The sequence below is a fragment of the Triturus cristatus genome, chromosome 4_2, assembly GCF_964204655.1.
Source record: "Triturus cristatus chromosome 4_2, aTriCri1.1, whole genome shotgun sequence".
Taxonomy (NCBI): Eukaryota; Metazoa; Chordata; class Amphibia; order Caudata; family Salamandridae; genus Triturus; species Triturus cristatus.
Genome location: NC_140586.1, coordinates 52,314,394 through 52,329,040, shown reverse-complemented (window position 1 = coordinate 52,329,040; position 14,647 = coordinate 52,314,394).

Below are 14,647 nucleotides of genomic sequence, written 5' to 3'. Positions count from 1 at the left end.
TGGTTGCATCCCGGTGCTGGCGTCTGCCCATGGGGCTGGTGCTACGGGCCCTGAGGCTCCTATGCCATTTAGCGACACTGTGGGGGTGGGGCCTCTGGGGCATGGGCGTTGTTGGGGCGGGGGCCGCGCGGGGTGCCCCTGCGCCACGTGTCCTGCCTTGCGCCCCTGGTATTGTGGCCATGCAGCCCTGAGAGCAGAGGCTCCATCCAGGGTTCCTGTGGCTTCGGGCTCGGGCGGCGCGGGATGCCCCGACCCGTGCCTGCGCTGCAGGGGCTTGCGCCTTCCCCCCCCGGTGCAGCATGGGGGGGGCGGGTCATGTCTGGTCCTAACATGCGGGCGGGAGGCCGGGTCTCGCTCGGCCTCGCGCTCGCCGGCTCATGCTGGGTGCCTTGGGGCTGTCCCACGCATTGTGTGCCCCTCCACCCCCTGTGCACCTCGGGCCAACAGCAGACCGCAGCAATGGTGTTTACAGCCACGCTTCGGGCAGAAGGAGTCTCCCTGGCCTAATGGGCAAGGTTCCACACTCTCTCTCAAGCCGTAGATTGGGTGTCAACCTGGTGAGATGCTAGTACGTAAAATAGTGGATGGTAAATTGTTAATGGATGATGGGAACACAGACATACCAATATTTAGACTAGCAGAGCATGGACCACAATTGTATCTACATAAAATACCTATCCAACTTTTGAAGTTAGAGACTCAGGTGTCGATTACAGCTAGGCCTCGGGTGGAGTCTTTCCGGCCTAATGGTCCAGGTCTTACACCCTTTCTTACGCGGCAGATTGGGGGTTCAATCCCTGGTCTGTCTTCACCGCTGTTTGTCAATCTAAAGTGCAGGCAATGGTATTTCCTTCAGTAGAGTTGGCAGAACTTTAAAAGGGCATTCCCTGTGGGTCAAAAGGCAGACACCAGGATATCTGGGAGTAAACTAACCAATCGAACTCCCCGTGCGGTTGCGTGTAGTCCTCCAGATGGGGTGTTACCTCAATAATGGAGATTCCGGGCCTGACCTTGCGAATGATTTAAAAAAACTACATAAACATTCATTAATGTCATTGGCGCGAGCATAGGAGCTCTAGGGTTGTGCGCATGCCCCAGGTGCCTCGCTCTGGGGTTCCGTCCCGGCCCCCCGCTGGCCCCGTGGCTCCGGCGAGCTTGGGGGTAGTGGGGTTAGGCCGGCCGTGCACAGTGCAGTGGCGGATGGGTATTCTTATTGCCTCTTTGTGACTGCCACGGCCTGTGCGAATGTATTAATTTGATTTGTTTTCCCTATTCAGGTAGGGATTGATGCCAGGCCACCCCCCGCCCCACCCCCTCCACTCCTAAGGATTCGCTAGGACCGCACAGGTAAAGGGTAAGAGCCGCTAGTGGCAAGGAAGCACAAAGGGCGTTTAGACGCCAAGCATTGTGGTGCTGGGCGAGGGTGCCCTCACCAGGCCAAAGGACGCGTGGGGTGACTATCGCCAGGTGGTGGAACCCACCACCTTCACCTTACACCACCTGCTTTGTTTTCCAGCTTCGTCCCGTGCTCCCGGAATATCGCAGAGGTGCAGGGTGCAGCACTAGTCGTCTGGCCGAGGTGTTCTCTGAGGTAACGCATCTGGGAGAGCACGTCCGAGGGGGCTAGGTTGGGGGGTACGCTAGCGTGACACCAGCTCATGGGGGAAAGGAGACAGGAGGGGCAGACAGGGACTGGTAGCTGCCCCAGCGGTCGTCTGACCACCAGGTCCATTAGTTAACATTTTACCATCATTCCCACACAGGGTCCAGCAAGTCCTTCCCAGGCGTCACGACTACACGAGCATAGTCAGGAGGAGTGTAGCTTACACAGGAAGTAAGTAAGGGGTGACAGTCTGGGACCGAGCGTCGAAGGCGAGGAAGGGAATGCTGCTCCGGCACCAGCAGCTTGGTTTTGGCTCACAGCTCAATTTCTCTTCCAGGTGGGCAGTCGCAGATCCGTCCGGATGAATAGCCAGGGATCCCCCCCGCTTTTCTCGATGATGTCCCAGGTGGAGGATTCCCAGCCAGGAACCTCCCAAGATGCGCAATTGTCGGCCGTCATGGAGATGGTCAGGGCCAAAGCAGTAGCTTGGGCCACTGAGCTGTTGATGGCACACAGCCCGGATGATTCTGGTATCGCTATGCCTGCCCCAGGCACGGGTCAGGAACCCGCAGAGGAGAACGGTCCCACCAGATCCAAGAGGGTCCGCAGGCCCACAGTTAAGGACTTTCCAACGGAACCGCTGGTAGCTAGGAGCCGTAACACGAGCATTGTGCGGACTGTGGCCGGGCCGGTGGCCGGTGCTCCCCTGCCCCCTGCAGCCAGACCAGTGGCCCCCCTGGTCAACTCAACTCCACCTACGAACTTTGCCACTCGTGACGACCTGAGAAAGCTCACGGACACGCTAACGAACTTCATGATAGAGGTCAGAGCTGGTCTCCTGGCGTTCAACAACGGCAACATAGCGAACAGTGGCGTTGGGGTAGGTAGACCAGCATCATCAGCTCAGGCACCAGGTGCCCCTTCAGTCACGAACGTTTGGGGTGGATGTGGGGGGCAGCCACCGAGCAAGGTTGCCACAGGGCAGCATGCAGCAAGGAGTCCCAGTGCCCGTGCCTGAGCCCGGGGCAATTGAGCACTCTCCCCTCCCCCATGGGAGCAGGCGCGTTAAGGGGGACCCCCCTCGAGTTAGGCGGCCAGATAAGAGCAGAGACAGCCATCCCGCCCACAGCCTCATGCGCTCCCCCTGCGGTCCCTGTCGCCAACGCCACTCCTCCACCTGCGTCCCCGGCATCAGGCACCCCCCCGCCCCTGCTGCTCTGCCTCCTGTACTCCCTGCTCCCGTGCCGCAAGTCACTCTGGCCCCCCTGCTCTCCGGCCGGTGCTCACTAGCGTGGGAGGTGCCCCTGGCGGCCAAGGAAGGATTTGGTGGAGGGAATTTATCGACATCTTTACGCTTTTGATGCACGGGGCAGAAGGGGTGGATACCAGAAAAATGAGTGGTAAGGAAGAGGACAAGAAAGTTCGCTTCCAAGCATGGCCTGATAAAAATATTAAAAGGTGGGGACAGGCCTTTGCTATCCTGGCAGTGGTTGTTGTGGAGCGGTACCCAGAACAAGGGCCGGGGTTGTTCCAATACGCTGGCATCATCACCAATGAGGCGGAGACTAACGGCGGGATGGGCTGGTACAGGTATGATTGCGAGTTCAGGAAGAAGATGGCCATGTGTCCGGAACTGGGGTGGGACCTGCTGGAGGTGTGTCTCTGGGTCCAGCACATGGGCAAGGGCAGGGTTGAGGCCGAGGAGAAGCCTAGCTCCATCATGAAGAAGGGAGAGTCGAGCAAGGGCCAGAGGCAGGACAGGAAGGGTCAGTTCAAGCAGCCCTTTCAGAGAAGCCGTGGTGGGGGCCAGAAGCAGGGACCCAGGAGAGTGTTCAGTGCAGGCTGTTCAATGCTGGGTCATGTTCCTGGGGCAAGGCCTGTCGTTTCTCTCACACCTGCAGCTAGTGCGGTTCCCCACACTCGGCCACCTCCTGCGACAAGCGCGAGCACGCCTCCATGCCCGCCAGACATGACAAGTAGGCCCCTGGCTTCCTCGGGCCGGGTCCACACCCCCCCCCCTTCCCCCCAGCCCAGCCCAGCCCACCTGGCACCCCCTTTGGTGCCCCCTCCTGGGAGCCCCTGGGCAAAGGTCCGTCCCCCATTGTCACCGCCAACCTGCTACCACTACTAAGGGAGTACCCCAATGCGAAGGACAGACTGTCGCTAGTCCAGGGGTTCTTGGAGGGCTTCGGAATTCCCTATCTGGGGCCTCTTGTCAACAGGGACGCGGAAAACCTCAGGTCAGCCAGGGATCATCCCGCAGTAGTAGGGGCAAAGATCAAGAAGGAAGCGGCCCTGGGTAGGGTGGCGGCCCCTTCCTGCATCCTCCTATTCGGAACTTTGTTGTCTCTCCCTTGGGGGTGGTCCCGAAGAAGGAGCCAGGGACGTTCAGGCTGATCCAACACTTGTCATACCCGGAGGGGGATTCAGTGAACCACTGGCTGGAGGAGGGTTTGTGCTCGGTCTCTTACTGTTTGCTCGACATGGCAGTGGACATGGTCAGGAGAGCGGGCAGGGGAGCGTGGTTAGCCAAGGCTGATATTGAGTCCGCTTTCCGCCTTCTCCCGGTCCACCCTGAGAGCCGGCACCTCCTTGGGTCCAAGTGGCAAGGTGAACTCTTCTACGACAGGTGCATGCCAATGGGGTGTGCGGTCTTGTGTGCCTACTTTGAAGCCTTCAGCTCATTTCTGCAGTGGTCCCTCTCAGTAAGGTTCAGCGTAGATGGGATGACCCACTACCTGGATGATTTTTTGTTCATTGGGAGTGCGGGAACACAGGAGTGCAGCAGGGGGCTTCAATGTTTTCAGGAACTAGAAAGACACCCAGGGGTGCCGTTAGCACCTGGTAAGACGGAGGGTCCTGCTCAGGTTCTCACCTTTTTGGGCATTGCGCTTGACACGGTGACGGGCGTGTCTAGGCTTCCTGCAGAGAAGGTCTAGGCTTTGCGTCAGGACATCCAGTCACTGCTGGGGAAAGACAAGGCTCCTATGGGTGTCATCCAAAGCCTCCTGGGCAAGTTAAACTTTGCAGCCAGAGTCATCCCGGTGGGGCGAGTGTTCGCCAGGAGATTAGCCAGGGCCACTGCTAATGTGTCTAGAAAACACCATTTGGTCAAGTTGGGGGCAGGCTTGAAGAAGGACTTGGTCATGTGGGGTGAGTTCCTGTCGCACTTCAATGGGACGGTTATCTGGAGGGCCCCCTGTGTGGACAGTCCCGAGCTCAGCTTGTTCACAGACTCATCAGGGAGGGAGGGCTTTGGGGCATTCCTGGGCGAGGAATGGTGCGCACAGGAAAGGCCCAACGCCTGGCACAAGCGCGGCATCACTTCCAAAATCACTGTTTTGGAACTTTTCCCTATTGTCACATCCCTCCACCTGTGGCCTGCCATCTTGTCTGACAGAAAGGTCCTTTTCTGGTCGGACAATATGGCGGTCGTGCAGGCCATCAACGGGCAGACCGCCAAGTGCCCGCTGGTGCTCTGCCTGCTCAGGGAGCTCGCCAGAGGGAGCCTGTGCTGCAACATGGAGTGTAGGGCTTGACACATTGAGGGGGTCAAGAATGTTGCGACTGACGCTCTCTCTCGTTTTCAGTGGCTCCGATTCCAGGAGGCCTGGCCGCAGGTGAGAGCGGAGATGACCCCCTTCCCCGCAACCCTCTGGAGGATCTTGGAGTGGAACAACAGTTAAGAGCCATGGGGGAACGGGCCTTGGCCCCCGGTACCAGGAAGCGGTACCTGGAACACTTGACCTGCTTTAACAATGTGTCTGGTGTCTTGGGCCTGGCCGGGGTACCCTTGGAGGGCAAGCTACAGGCTTTCGTGGTCTGGGCCAAAAATCAGGGAAAGAGTCACTCTTGGGTCTGTGGTCATCTAGCGGCGGTCAGTCATGATGTCAAGCTTAGAGGAGGACAGGACCCTACCAAGTCCTTTGCCATCAGGGCGGCACTGAAGGGGTGGGCCAGGGAAGAGCCCCGGGTGCCAGACAACAGGTCCCCCATCACCTTACCCATTCTGCAGGCCATGCTAGACGTCCTGTTAGGTGTCACCCACTCGCCTTACGAGGCGTCCCTCTTTTCCGCCTCCTTTTGCTTAGCATTTTTTGGAGCATTCCGGATCAGCGAGTTAGTGGCTCGGTCCAAATCAGATAGGTCAGGAGACGCCCTGGGCATAGCGGATATTCGGTTGATGGGTGAGTTGACAATCCACCTTCGGAGGTCAAAGACAGATCAGAACGAGAAGGGGGTAGAGGTGGAGCTACTGCCTTTAGGAGACCCCAGATACTGCCAGGTTGCCAGGGTCCGGGATTTCATTTCTATTCGCCCTGCAGCACCTGGGTACTTATTGATTCACGCAGACCTGGTTCCCCTAACCATCTTCCAGGTCGAGAGGGTAATGGGTGCTTGCCTGTCTAAGGCCCGGCCTTCTCCAGGCTGATAAAAAATATTCAAGCCACTCCTTTAGGATCGGGGCGGCCACCACTGCATTCTCAGCAGGCCTGGAACCGGCATTGGTGAAGAAAGTGGGGCGCTGGGAGTCTCAGTGTTATAAGCGATATATCTGCCCCTGATGGGGCCTGCTCAGTGTATATAGGACTGTAACGTGCATTGTTGTGTGCCACATGTTTATCGTTTGGTGGTTGAAGTGCAATGACATATTGTTTGTTAATAAACATTTGAGTTGAAACGTGTCCTTTGTTTCTTCAGGGTCACGTGTGTGGGTCATTGGGCACTCTGCCATCTCCCGGTTGGCCCGTTGGGCATCGATCAGGAACTGGACGTGGCGATTCTCGCAGACAAAGTTTGAGTGGTTGGGTTTTCCAGGGATGAGATGGAGCAGCCTCATGAACAGACTGGAGCACTCGCTAGCCACGTTAGGTTCCCCGCCCAATTATTTGGTGATCCACCTGGGGGGCAATGACTTGACTGCCTCGGGGAGGACTCTGCTCCTGCATGCCATGAAGACTGATCTGGGGGAACTGAGCAAATGCTTAGGTCAGTGCGAGCTCTGGTGGTCAGAGATTTTGCCTCAGAGGGTTGGCAGGGTGCTAAGTCTGGCGAGGCGGTGGAGCGGTCCAGGAAACGGGTGAACAGCTCCATGCGCAAGTTCACTCAGCAGAGGGGCCTGGGATTTATCAGACATGAAATGATTCAGGAAAGGGTCAAAGGATACTTCGAGTCCGACGGTGTACACCTCACTCCAGTGGGGATGGACTTGTTCCTGCTAGACTTGGAAGAGGCACTAGCCCCTAAAGGTTGCAGGTAATAGACTAGAGCAGTTGGTAGGGGGCCCCGGCGGCGACAGATGGCCGCCTCCTGGGCGATCTGGATGCATACGGGTACAGAACGGTACCGCTGCGCGGCAAACGGTGGTGCCAGAGCCAAACCCCAGGATCCTCATGGGAGGTTCACGGATTCTATGTCGGCGCCCCGTTAGTCCTTCGGGCGGTTGTGGGCCTGAGCAACCGGGGGCTTGCCTAGCTACGCTCCGCCCAGAAGGGCGTGAGTATAATGGATCTAGGGTGGTCAGGTGATCCGGGAAGGGGATCACCAGAAGGTGCAGTACTAAGTGGTTCGCCACAGTGCTGCTAGGCTCATCAGGCGGGCAGGTGGCAAGAAAGCTGCCTGTCCTTGGATCGCCCGTAAGCTAACCCACCAGATTACATAACGTTGTATGTAATAAACCTGCAGCAGTTTTTTCCCCAAGTATAACTTGTGTGGTGTGTTTCATTTGCGGGCATTCTTGCTTTGGGGGGGGGTCTTTTGCCATGTTGGTGCTATTATACCCAACCTCACCCCAACCACCAAAGCACTCACTGCAAACCCATCACCACGCGCTTACTACTCACTGCAACACACATACCTGTACATTATGTCACCCCACATACCTCCACCCCGGCATCACTTACTCACAGTGCAGGCTTTGGAGACACTATGGGGGTTATTGAAAAGCCCTTTGCGCCGCCGGTACGCCGCTTTTACCCCATATTAAAAGTGACGCACCGGCGGCGCAAGGGGCTTGTAAATAAGCCACTGTATTTCTGGAGGCCTGACTGACATTCACACCGTCGGAGGGAGGGTTACTGAGTGGGACAACGGCAGGTTCAGACATTGACCCTATCAGTCACCCTCCCTCACCTGCATACACTCAGATGGAGGCGGAAGGCTTGGGGCAGATTGAGGGCAGGCTTGGGGAAGACTGGGGCATGCTTGGGGCAGGCTGAGGGCAGGCTTGGGGCAGACTGGGGGCAGGCTTGGGGCAGGCTGAGGGCAGGCTTGGGGCAGACTGGGGGCAGGCTTGGGGCAGGCTGAGGGCAGGCTTGGGGCAGGCTGAGGGCAGGCTTGGGGCAGGCTGGGGGCAGGCTGAGGGCAGGCTTGGGGCAGACTGGGGGCAGACTGGGGGCAGGCTTGGGGCAGACTGGGGGAAGGCTTGGGGCAGAATGGGGGCATGCTTGGGGCAGGCTGAGGGCAGGCTTGGGGCAGACTGGGGGCATGCTTGGGCCAGGCTGAGGGCAGGCTTGGGGCAGACTGAGGGCAGGCTTGGGGCAGGCTGAGGGCAGGCTTGGGGCAGACTGGGGGCATGCTTGGGGCAGGCTGAGGGCAGACTGGGGGCAGGCTTGGGGCAGACTGGGGGCAGGCTTGGGGCAGGCTGAGGGCAGAGACGCTCTGTGTGCGCCCTCTTTCGGAACGCTGGCATTACCTCATTTTGTGGGACAGTTGCATGCTCGCACCACCCCTCTAAGTCCTGGAAAGCAGAATATGGCAAAATCCTGAACCATTAAAGGGACAGAGGGTATTCCAGGACAGGAGAGTAAACGCTGGGAACTGTCCCGAAAATCTGGGACAAAAAGTAGACCTAGACCAACGAAAAGACAACAAGAGCTGGAGGTTTTCGCGCAGCACACTCCTCGAATTTCGTACTCTCCTCCTGGGTGGGGTGAAGGGCGATGTCACATTGCCATCCGATGATTGGGTGCAGGCAGGGAGGGCAGTTATGGCTTCGGGGGCGCAAGCCGCACAGATGCACCTTTAGGCATCCCTGAAGGATGGTCCCGAACGAGCTCCATTTGAGCATCAACCAAAACCGAGGCATACCACAGATCTCTGGCGCCCTCTGCCGACAACATCGATGGACGAGAAGTCTTAAGTTCTCAGACACTGTAAGGCTGCCCGGGGGGGGGTTGCGCAGCGGCCCGCCCCTTTGAGGGCGGCCGCCTTAGTGCCACAGGAAGGCACAGGGGTGGGAGGGTCGTGTCCCTGGGTTTGACCAAGGGAGACCCCAGACAGGTAGCTGCTTCCGGCGGGGAGGAGCATAGGGGGGTACATATTCTGTCCCCGCCCCCGCGAAAAAGGAAAAAGTCTTGCCGGGATGTCATTTTGCTCGCTCGCGGTCGCCAACTTGACGTTGAGGACCACGAGCGAGCAAAAAATGCCCGCTGCGCTCCGCGTTTTTGGACTGTGCTATGTGCAATTCGCATAGCGCGTAGTTGCGTAAACTACGCAAACTACGAGAGCGTAGCGTAGTCCTACGCCCAGGGTTACTACTGACCCATCAAGGCGAGACCCGAGGCTTAAAGGCTCCCGCAGCCCATGGTATCGCCCCCGCTAGTTGCGGCCCTCACAGGATCTGAAGTCTGTCCGTAAGGTGATTGCTGGGGCCGAGGGGGTTGCAGCGGCCGGTAGAGGGTGCCTGACGCGAGCCCGGGGACTGGGCCTATATCTCCGAGTGTGGAGTCTCTGGAAGCCCAGGGTGAGAGCCGACTACGAGGCCCTGCTCCGGCCGCACCAATCGAGGCACGGGGCTCACGGCCTGAGGCGCATCTCTTGTGACCCTCACCGGCGCTGAAGCCGGGCCGAGGGTGGTGACGCACGGCGGGCATCTTCCGAGAGTCCGAGGATTGGACTGGCACAAAGTGTCGGCTGACACCAGACCACCGCTCTGACACAGCAATAGAGGTGCGTGGCTCGCAGACTGCGGGGAATTGTTTCAGGAGGGGGAGCGACGTGGTGAGGGGACCCCGCGCTACGCTGCAGGCGCCCTGCTTTGAGGAGGTGCGATAATGAAGGAGTGACATTGCCACGGCGCTGACTGATTGAGGCACGACGAAGGCCCTGAAAACGCCTGCTCTGGTCCTGGAGGCACTTCCCACACGCTTGCAGCACCCCCATCCCACAGAAGTGGACGACCGCGGTGACTGCAAGCCGGGAACATCGGGAATTGGAGGAAAATCCTGTGACTGGTTTGGCCAGGAGTGCTGGGAGACCCGGGAGGTAGAGGTGAATCCGGACTGTGAGTCCCAAGCATCGGAGGTGCCTTCCTACCGCATTCAGGCGACACCCTCTCCTCCCTCTCTCATAAGCCTGCAGTACTCGAGACGAAGGGGCCCCTATGGTGACGTGCTCCTCAGCCAGTATGCTTGCACAGAGGAGTGATCAGAGCTGCTGCTTATCACCGCGACAAACCAACACTGGGCCTAGATTGGAGAGGGCTAAGATGTCAGGGACAAGGGGTCCCAAAGTACTCCAGCATAATAAATTGGACCGCTATACACTACCCAAGGCATTGCTTCAGGACCAGCAAGCCAGAGACAAAGTGGTAGGTGGATCAGAAGAGGACCCCCCCCCCCGAGCTCACTCTCAAAGACGTCATGGATGCCATATATGGGGTCAGAACATCTCTGGAGCAGAGAATGGACACGATCTCCTCAGAAGTAACGCTTATCAGGGCAGACCTCACAAAAATCAACAAAAAAGTCAAACAGATATAGATCACAACAGCAAGCTTGGTGGATGATACTTCGCACCTCCAAAACGAGATCCGAGACTTGCAAACTTTTCGGAAATTCGCTGAAAGCAAGCTGGACGATTACGAGGACGCACCCGACGAAATAACATACACATTCTGGGGGTGCCGGAGCGGGCAGAGGGGCAGGCACCAGATCTTTTCATAGAAGACCTTATTCTCAACCACCTACAACCCAAGGGCCTGTCAAAATTCTTTGTAATCGAAAGGGCGCACTGAGATTCTGGGGGACGACCAAAACCCGGAGCCCTCCAGCCGGCTGATCCTGACGAGGGACCTGAACTTTCGCGACAGGGATGTGATTCTACAAAACATCAGGAATGCCCCGCCGCTTTGGTATGAAAATGCTGAACTCTCCTTCCCGAACTTTAAGCAAGCAGTACAGAAACAGAGACGGTCTTTCCTTGTCATCAAAAAGAAGCTTAGAGACAAGGGTGTGAAGTATGCCATGCTGTTCCCGGCTCGTCTCCGGGTGGAAGCTGACGGCAAGGCCTGGTTTTTTGACCATCCAGAGGCTGTTGCGGAGTGGTTGGAGGGATGGCGGGGGGTTAAGGATCATAATTCCCGTTGAAAGAATGGCTGGCCTAGACTCTGGCCTAAAGCACGATCCCGCTCCAGGGTGCTGCGGAACCTCTTGCCCCAACCAAACTTTTTCCACATCAGTGAAGGACACAGATACCTTGCAACAAAGACAGTCACTGACTCGTTGGGTCGTCATACATTAGTCATGGGTATGGATGCAGGGACTCGGCCCCTCTTGGGGAGCTGCAAAACGTTGGTTGAATAGGGAGGGACGGAGTGACGAAGCACCTAATCCCCCCACGTGTCTACTTTTAGTTCTTCAGTTGGGTGACAGGCACTCTGCATGGTTGTATTGATGGGCGGTGTAGGGCCCAGAGTGCAGGGGAGCAGGGAGGGGGGTTATTGGGTTTGGGATTCAGAGTTTATCTATGTTTTTGTTGAATTGACACAAAAAGGTTGCGCTTTGCCAGAGGAATCTATAACTTACACATGTTCGAATGAGTACACAGTGGGACAAAAATATAAAGATACTGAGTTGGAACGTCAATGGGCTTGTGGACAAGGTCAAATGCTGCGTGGTTCTACAGTATATTAGAAGGCAAGTCCCCGGTGTTATCCTTCTCCAAGAAACGCACTTGGTGGGAAACTCCTGCAAGGCGCTAAACAGGTGGGGATACAAGCTGGTGGCCCACGCAGGCTTCACTTCTGGTTCAAGGGGAGTGGGTATAATGACAAGGACCTCCTTTCCCCTTGTCAGACACTCCACATGGTCGGATAACTGGGGGACATACATTGGAATCATGGGGAGTGGGACGGACGCACGCTTACATGCATGTCTGTCTATGTACCACCAGGTCTTCAGAACCGTACGTTTAAGGATCTGAGTGCGATATTACTGTCGCTCCCGGAGGGTCTGCTGGTGGTGGGAGGGGACCTTAACTCAGTGGTTTCAGGCACACTAGACCGGTACCCCCGCGGTAGCTTGGGACCTCAGCTCAATGGTTACCCGACTTTCTGGAAGCCCTGGGTTTAACAGATGTGTGGAGGGCGTACCACCCTGACTGTATCCAACACACGTTTCATTCGGAGCACACAATAGCCTCTCCTTTATAGATTACCTCATCGTCCCAGCATCCCAAGTCGCAAATGTCCAAGAAATCAGACATATGGCGCGAGGCATCTCTGACCACTTCCTGATATGGACTGAATTGGTCCTGGGTCAGGGAAGAATGGGTAGAGTCGCTCCTATAAATCCATGGTATCTCCGCGATCCAGGTGTGCGCAAGGCCCTGCTCCAAGCCTTTGACCACTACTTCCAAGATAACCAGAGGTCGGTTGACTTCCCCCAGGTCCTGTGGGAGGTGTTTAAGTCAGTAATAAGGGGGCAAACACTCTCCCTGATAGCTGGGACACGCAAGGAAAGAATGAAGGAGTTAGTTGAAGCAGAAAACTAAATCCTTCGACTGGAGGAAGAACTGGGGGAGGAGGTGATCCAGGAGAAATTGCATACTTTAAAACTGAAAAGAGATGACTATAAAGCAATGGCCACTGACTGTACCAAAACACTGGGGAGAGAAAAAGAGGGCAGGATGTATGACCTGGGTGATAAGGCCGGGAAACTGATAGCATAGTTGGACAAAAAAGAGTTAGCGTCTAGGTTGATGCCAGAGCTGATAGATAAAGATGGCCAGTCCATTACTGATCTCCAAACCATTGGTAACACGTTTGCTGCTCACTATAGCGACATTTACCGCACAGGTACATCCTATACCGAAGATGATTCCCAGTCACTACTCCAAGACGTCTCACTTCCCACCCTATCGGCAGAGGAATTGATGCTATTGGAGAGCGACTTTACCAATGACGAAATTGCACTAGCAATCAGGAGTCTCCAATCAGGCAAGGCTCTGGGTCCCAACGACCTACCTATCGAGCTTTACAAACTAAGGCCAGACAAGCTAGCCCCGCACATGCAGAAAATGTTTGAGGACAGCAAGAAGCAAGGGACACTTCCACTGGATCAGAGGGTGGCCATACTGATTACTATCCACAAGGAGGGCAAACCCAGGACGGACTGTCCATCTTATAGGTCAATCTCTCTACTTAATGCGGAGCCCAAAATCCTAGCCATGCTCCCAGAAAATCGCCTTGTCAAAGTAATAAGCAGGTTGGTACACCCGGACCAGTTGGGTTTCATGCCCCAGCGCAATACTGTGTTGAATTTGCAAAGAGTACATGGTGTGATGGGGAGGATCGCCACGATCCAAGAGCAGTCGATTATAGTTTCACTGGATGTATCTATGGCATTCGACACCCTCGAATGGCCATACCTCTTTGCAGTACTAACAAAGATGGGGTTTGGGCCTAGTTTTAATCAATGGACCAGGCTCCTTTACTCAGAGCCCCTGGCACAGGTTGTATTTAACAATAAAAAAATATGAAGTGCTTGCATTGGGTCGGGGGACCCGCCAGGGTTGTCCACTGTTTCCCCTCCTTTTTGCCCTTGCCCTGGAACCCCTAGCGGCATGGATTCGCAGGGATCCAGTGATACGTGGCCTGCGGTGGGCACCAACATGGGAGGACCGCATTTCACTATATGCGGACAATATTCTTATGTTCTTAGCCTTTCCAAGAGCGTCATTGGGAAGTGTGCTCGACATTTTTGCAAGCTTTGGTAGATTCTCTGGGTTTTCCATCAACTGGAGTAAATCTCTCCTATAAGTCCTCAGTGGGGACCCACCCACCCCACCCCAGGGCTGCCCTGTACAAATTACTACAGTAGGCTTTAAATATCTGGGAATGTTCGTCACGTTGGACCAGAAACTCCGATACTACTGTAACCTGCTCCTACCATTACAAAGGTTAAAGCGAGATATAATAAGCTGGAAGGCACTCCCTCTCTCACTGCTGGGCAGGGCGGCACTTTTTAAAATTATGTCCCTGCCTCCCTTTCTCTAAGCGTTGCAAAACGACCCCAACCCTGTACCTGCACCTTATTTCAGGAATATAGAGGGCCTGCAGAGGGACTTGCTGTGGAACGGGAAACCTCGGATAGCACTGACCAAACTTACCCTCAACTGGTATGACGGAGGGATCAGTCTTCCTGATCTCAAGAAATACTATTGAGCAGCCCACCTCGCGGCCATCAATCATGGCACCTACCACCGTGCAGATGACCCGGGATATGCCATGGACACGTGGCTCCTACCGGGAGGGAACTACAACAGGGCCCTGTACTCTAAAGCCAAGCGGTACCCACTAACTGGGCCAACTAGACATTCAGTCCAGGTCTGGCACGCAGCAAACAGAAGTCTGGGGTGGGAACGGAAACTGACACTGGCAACACCCCTCTGGGATTCCGAGAAACTAGGGAACCTGTGGACATCGAAAGGGTTCGACAAATGGGATCTCATTGGGATCTCGAAAGTGGGGGACATGTGGGTGAAGGGCGACGTTGTGTCGTTTGCCTCCCTGCAACAGGAATACAAACTCGCTAACCCAGAATACTTTAGATACCTCCAAGCTCGCCACGCACTACAGACACACCTGTCAAAAGGTTCATCCCCTCCAGAATCATCACCCCTTGAAGATAGGTTGCTTGACGGATACTTACCAGAGAAAGCCATCTCCCTGACCTATAAGAAATTGATAAATAACATGGAGGACCCTCTCCAGCACACCAGAATGAAGTGGGAAAGGGATGGCCTAGAGTTGGATGATGAAGA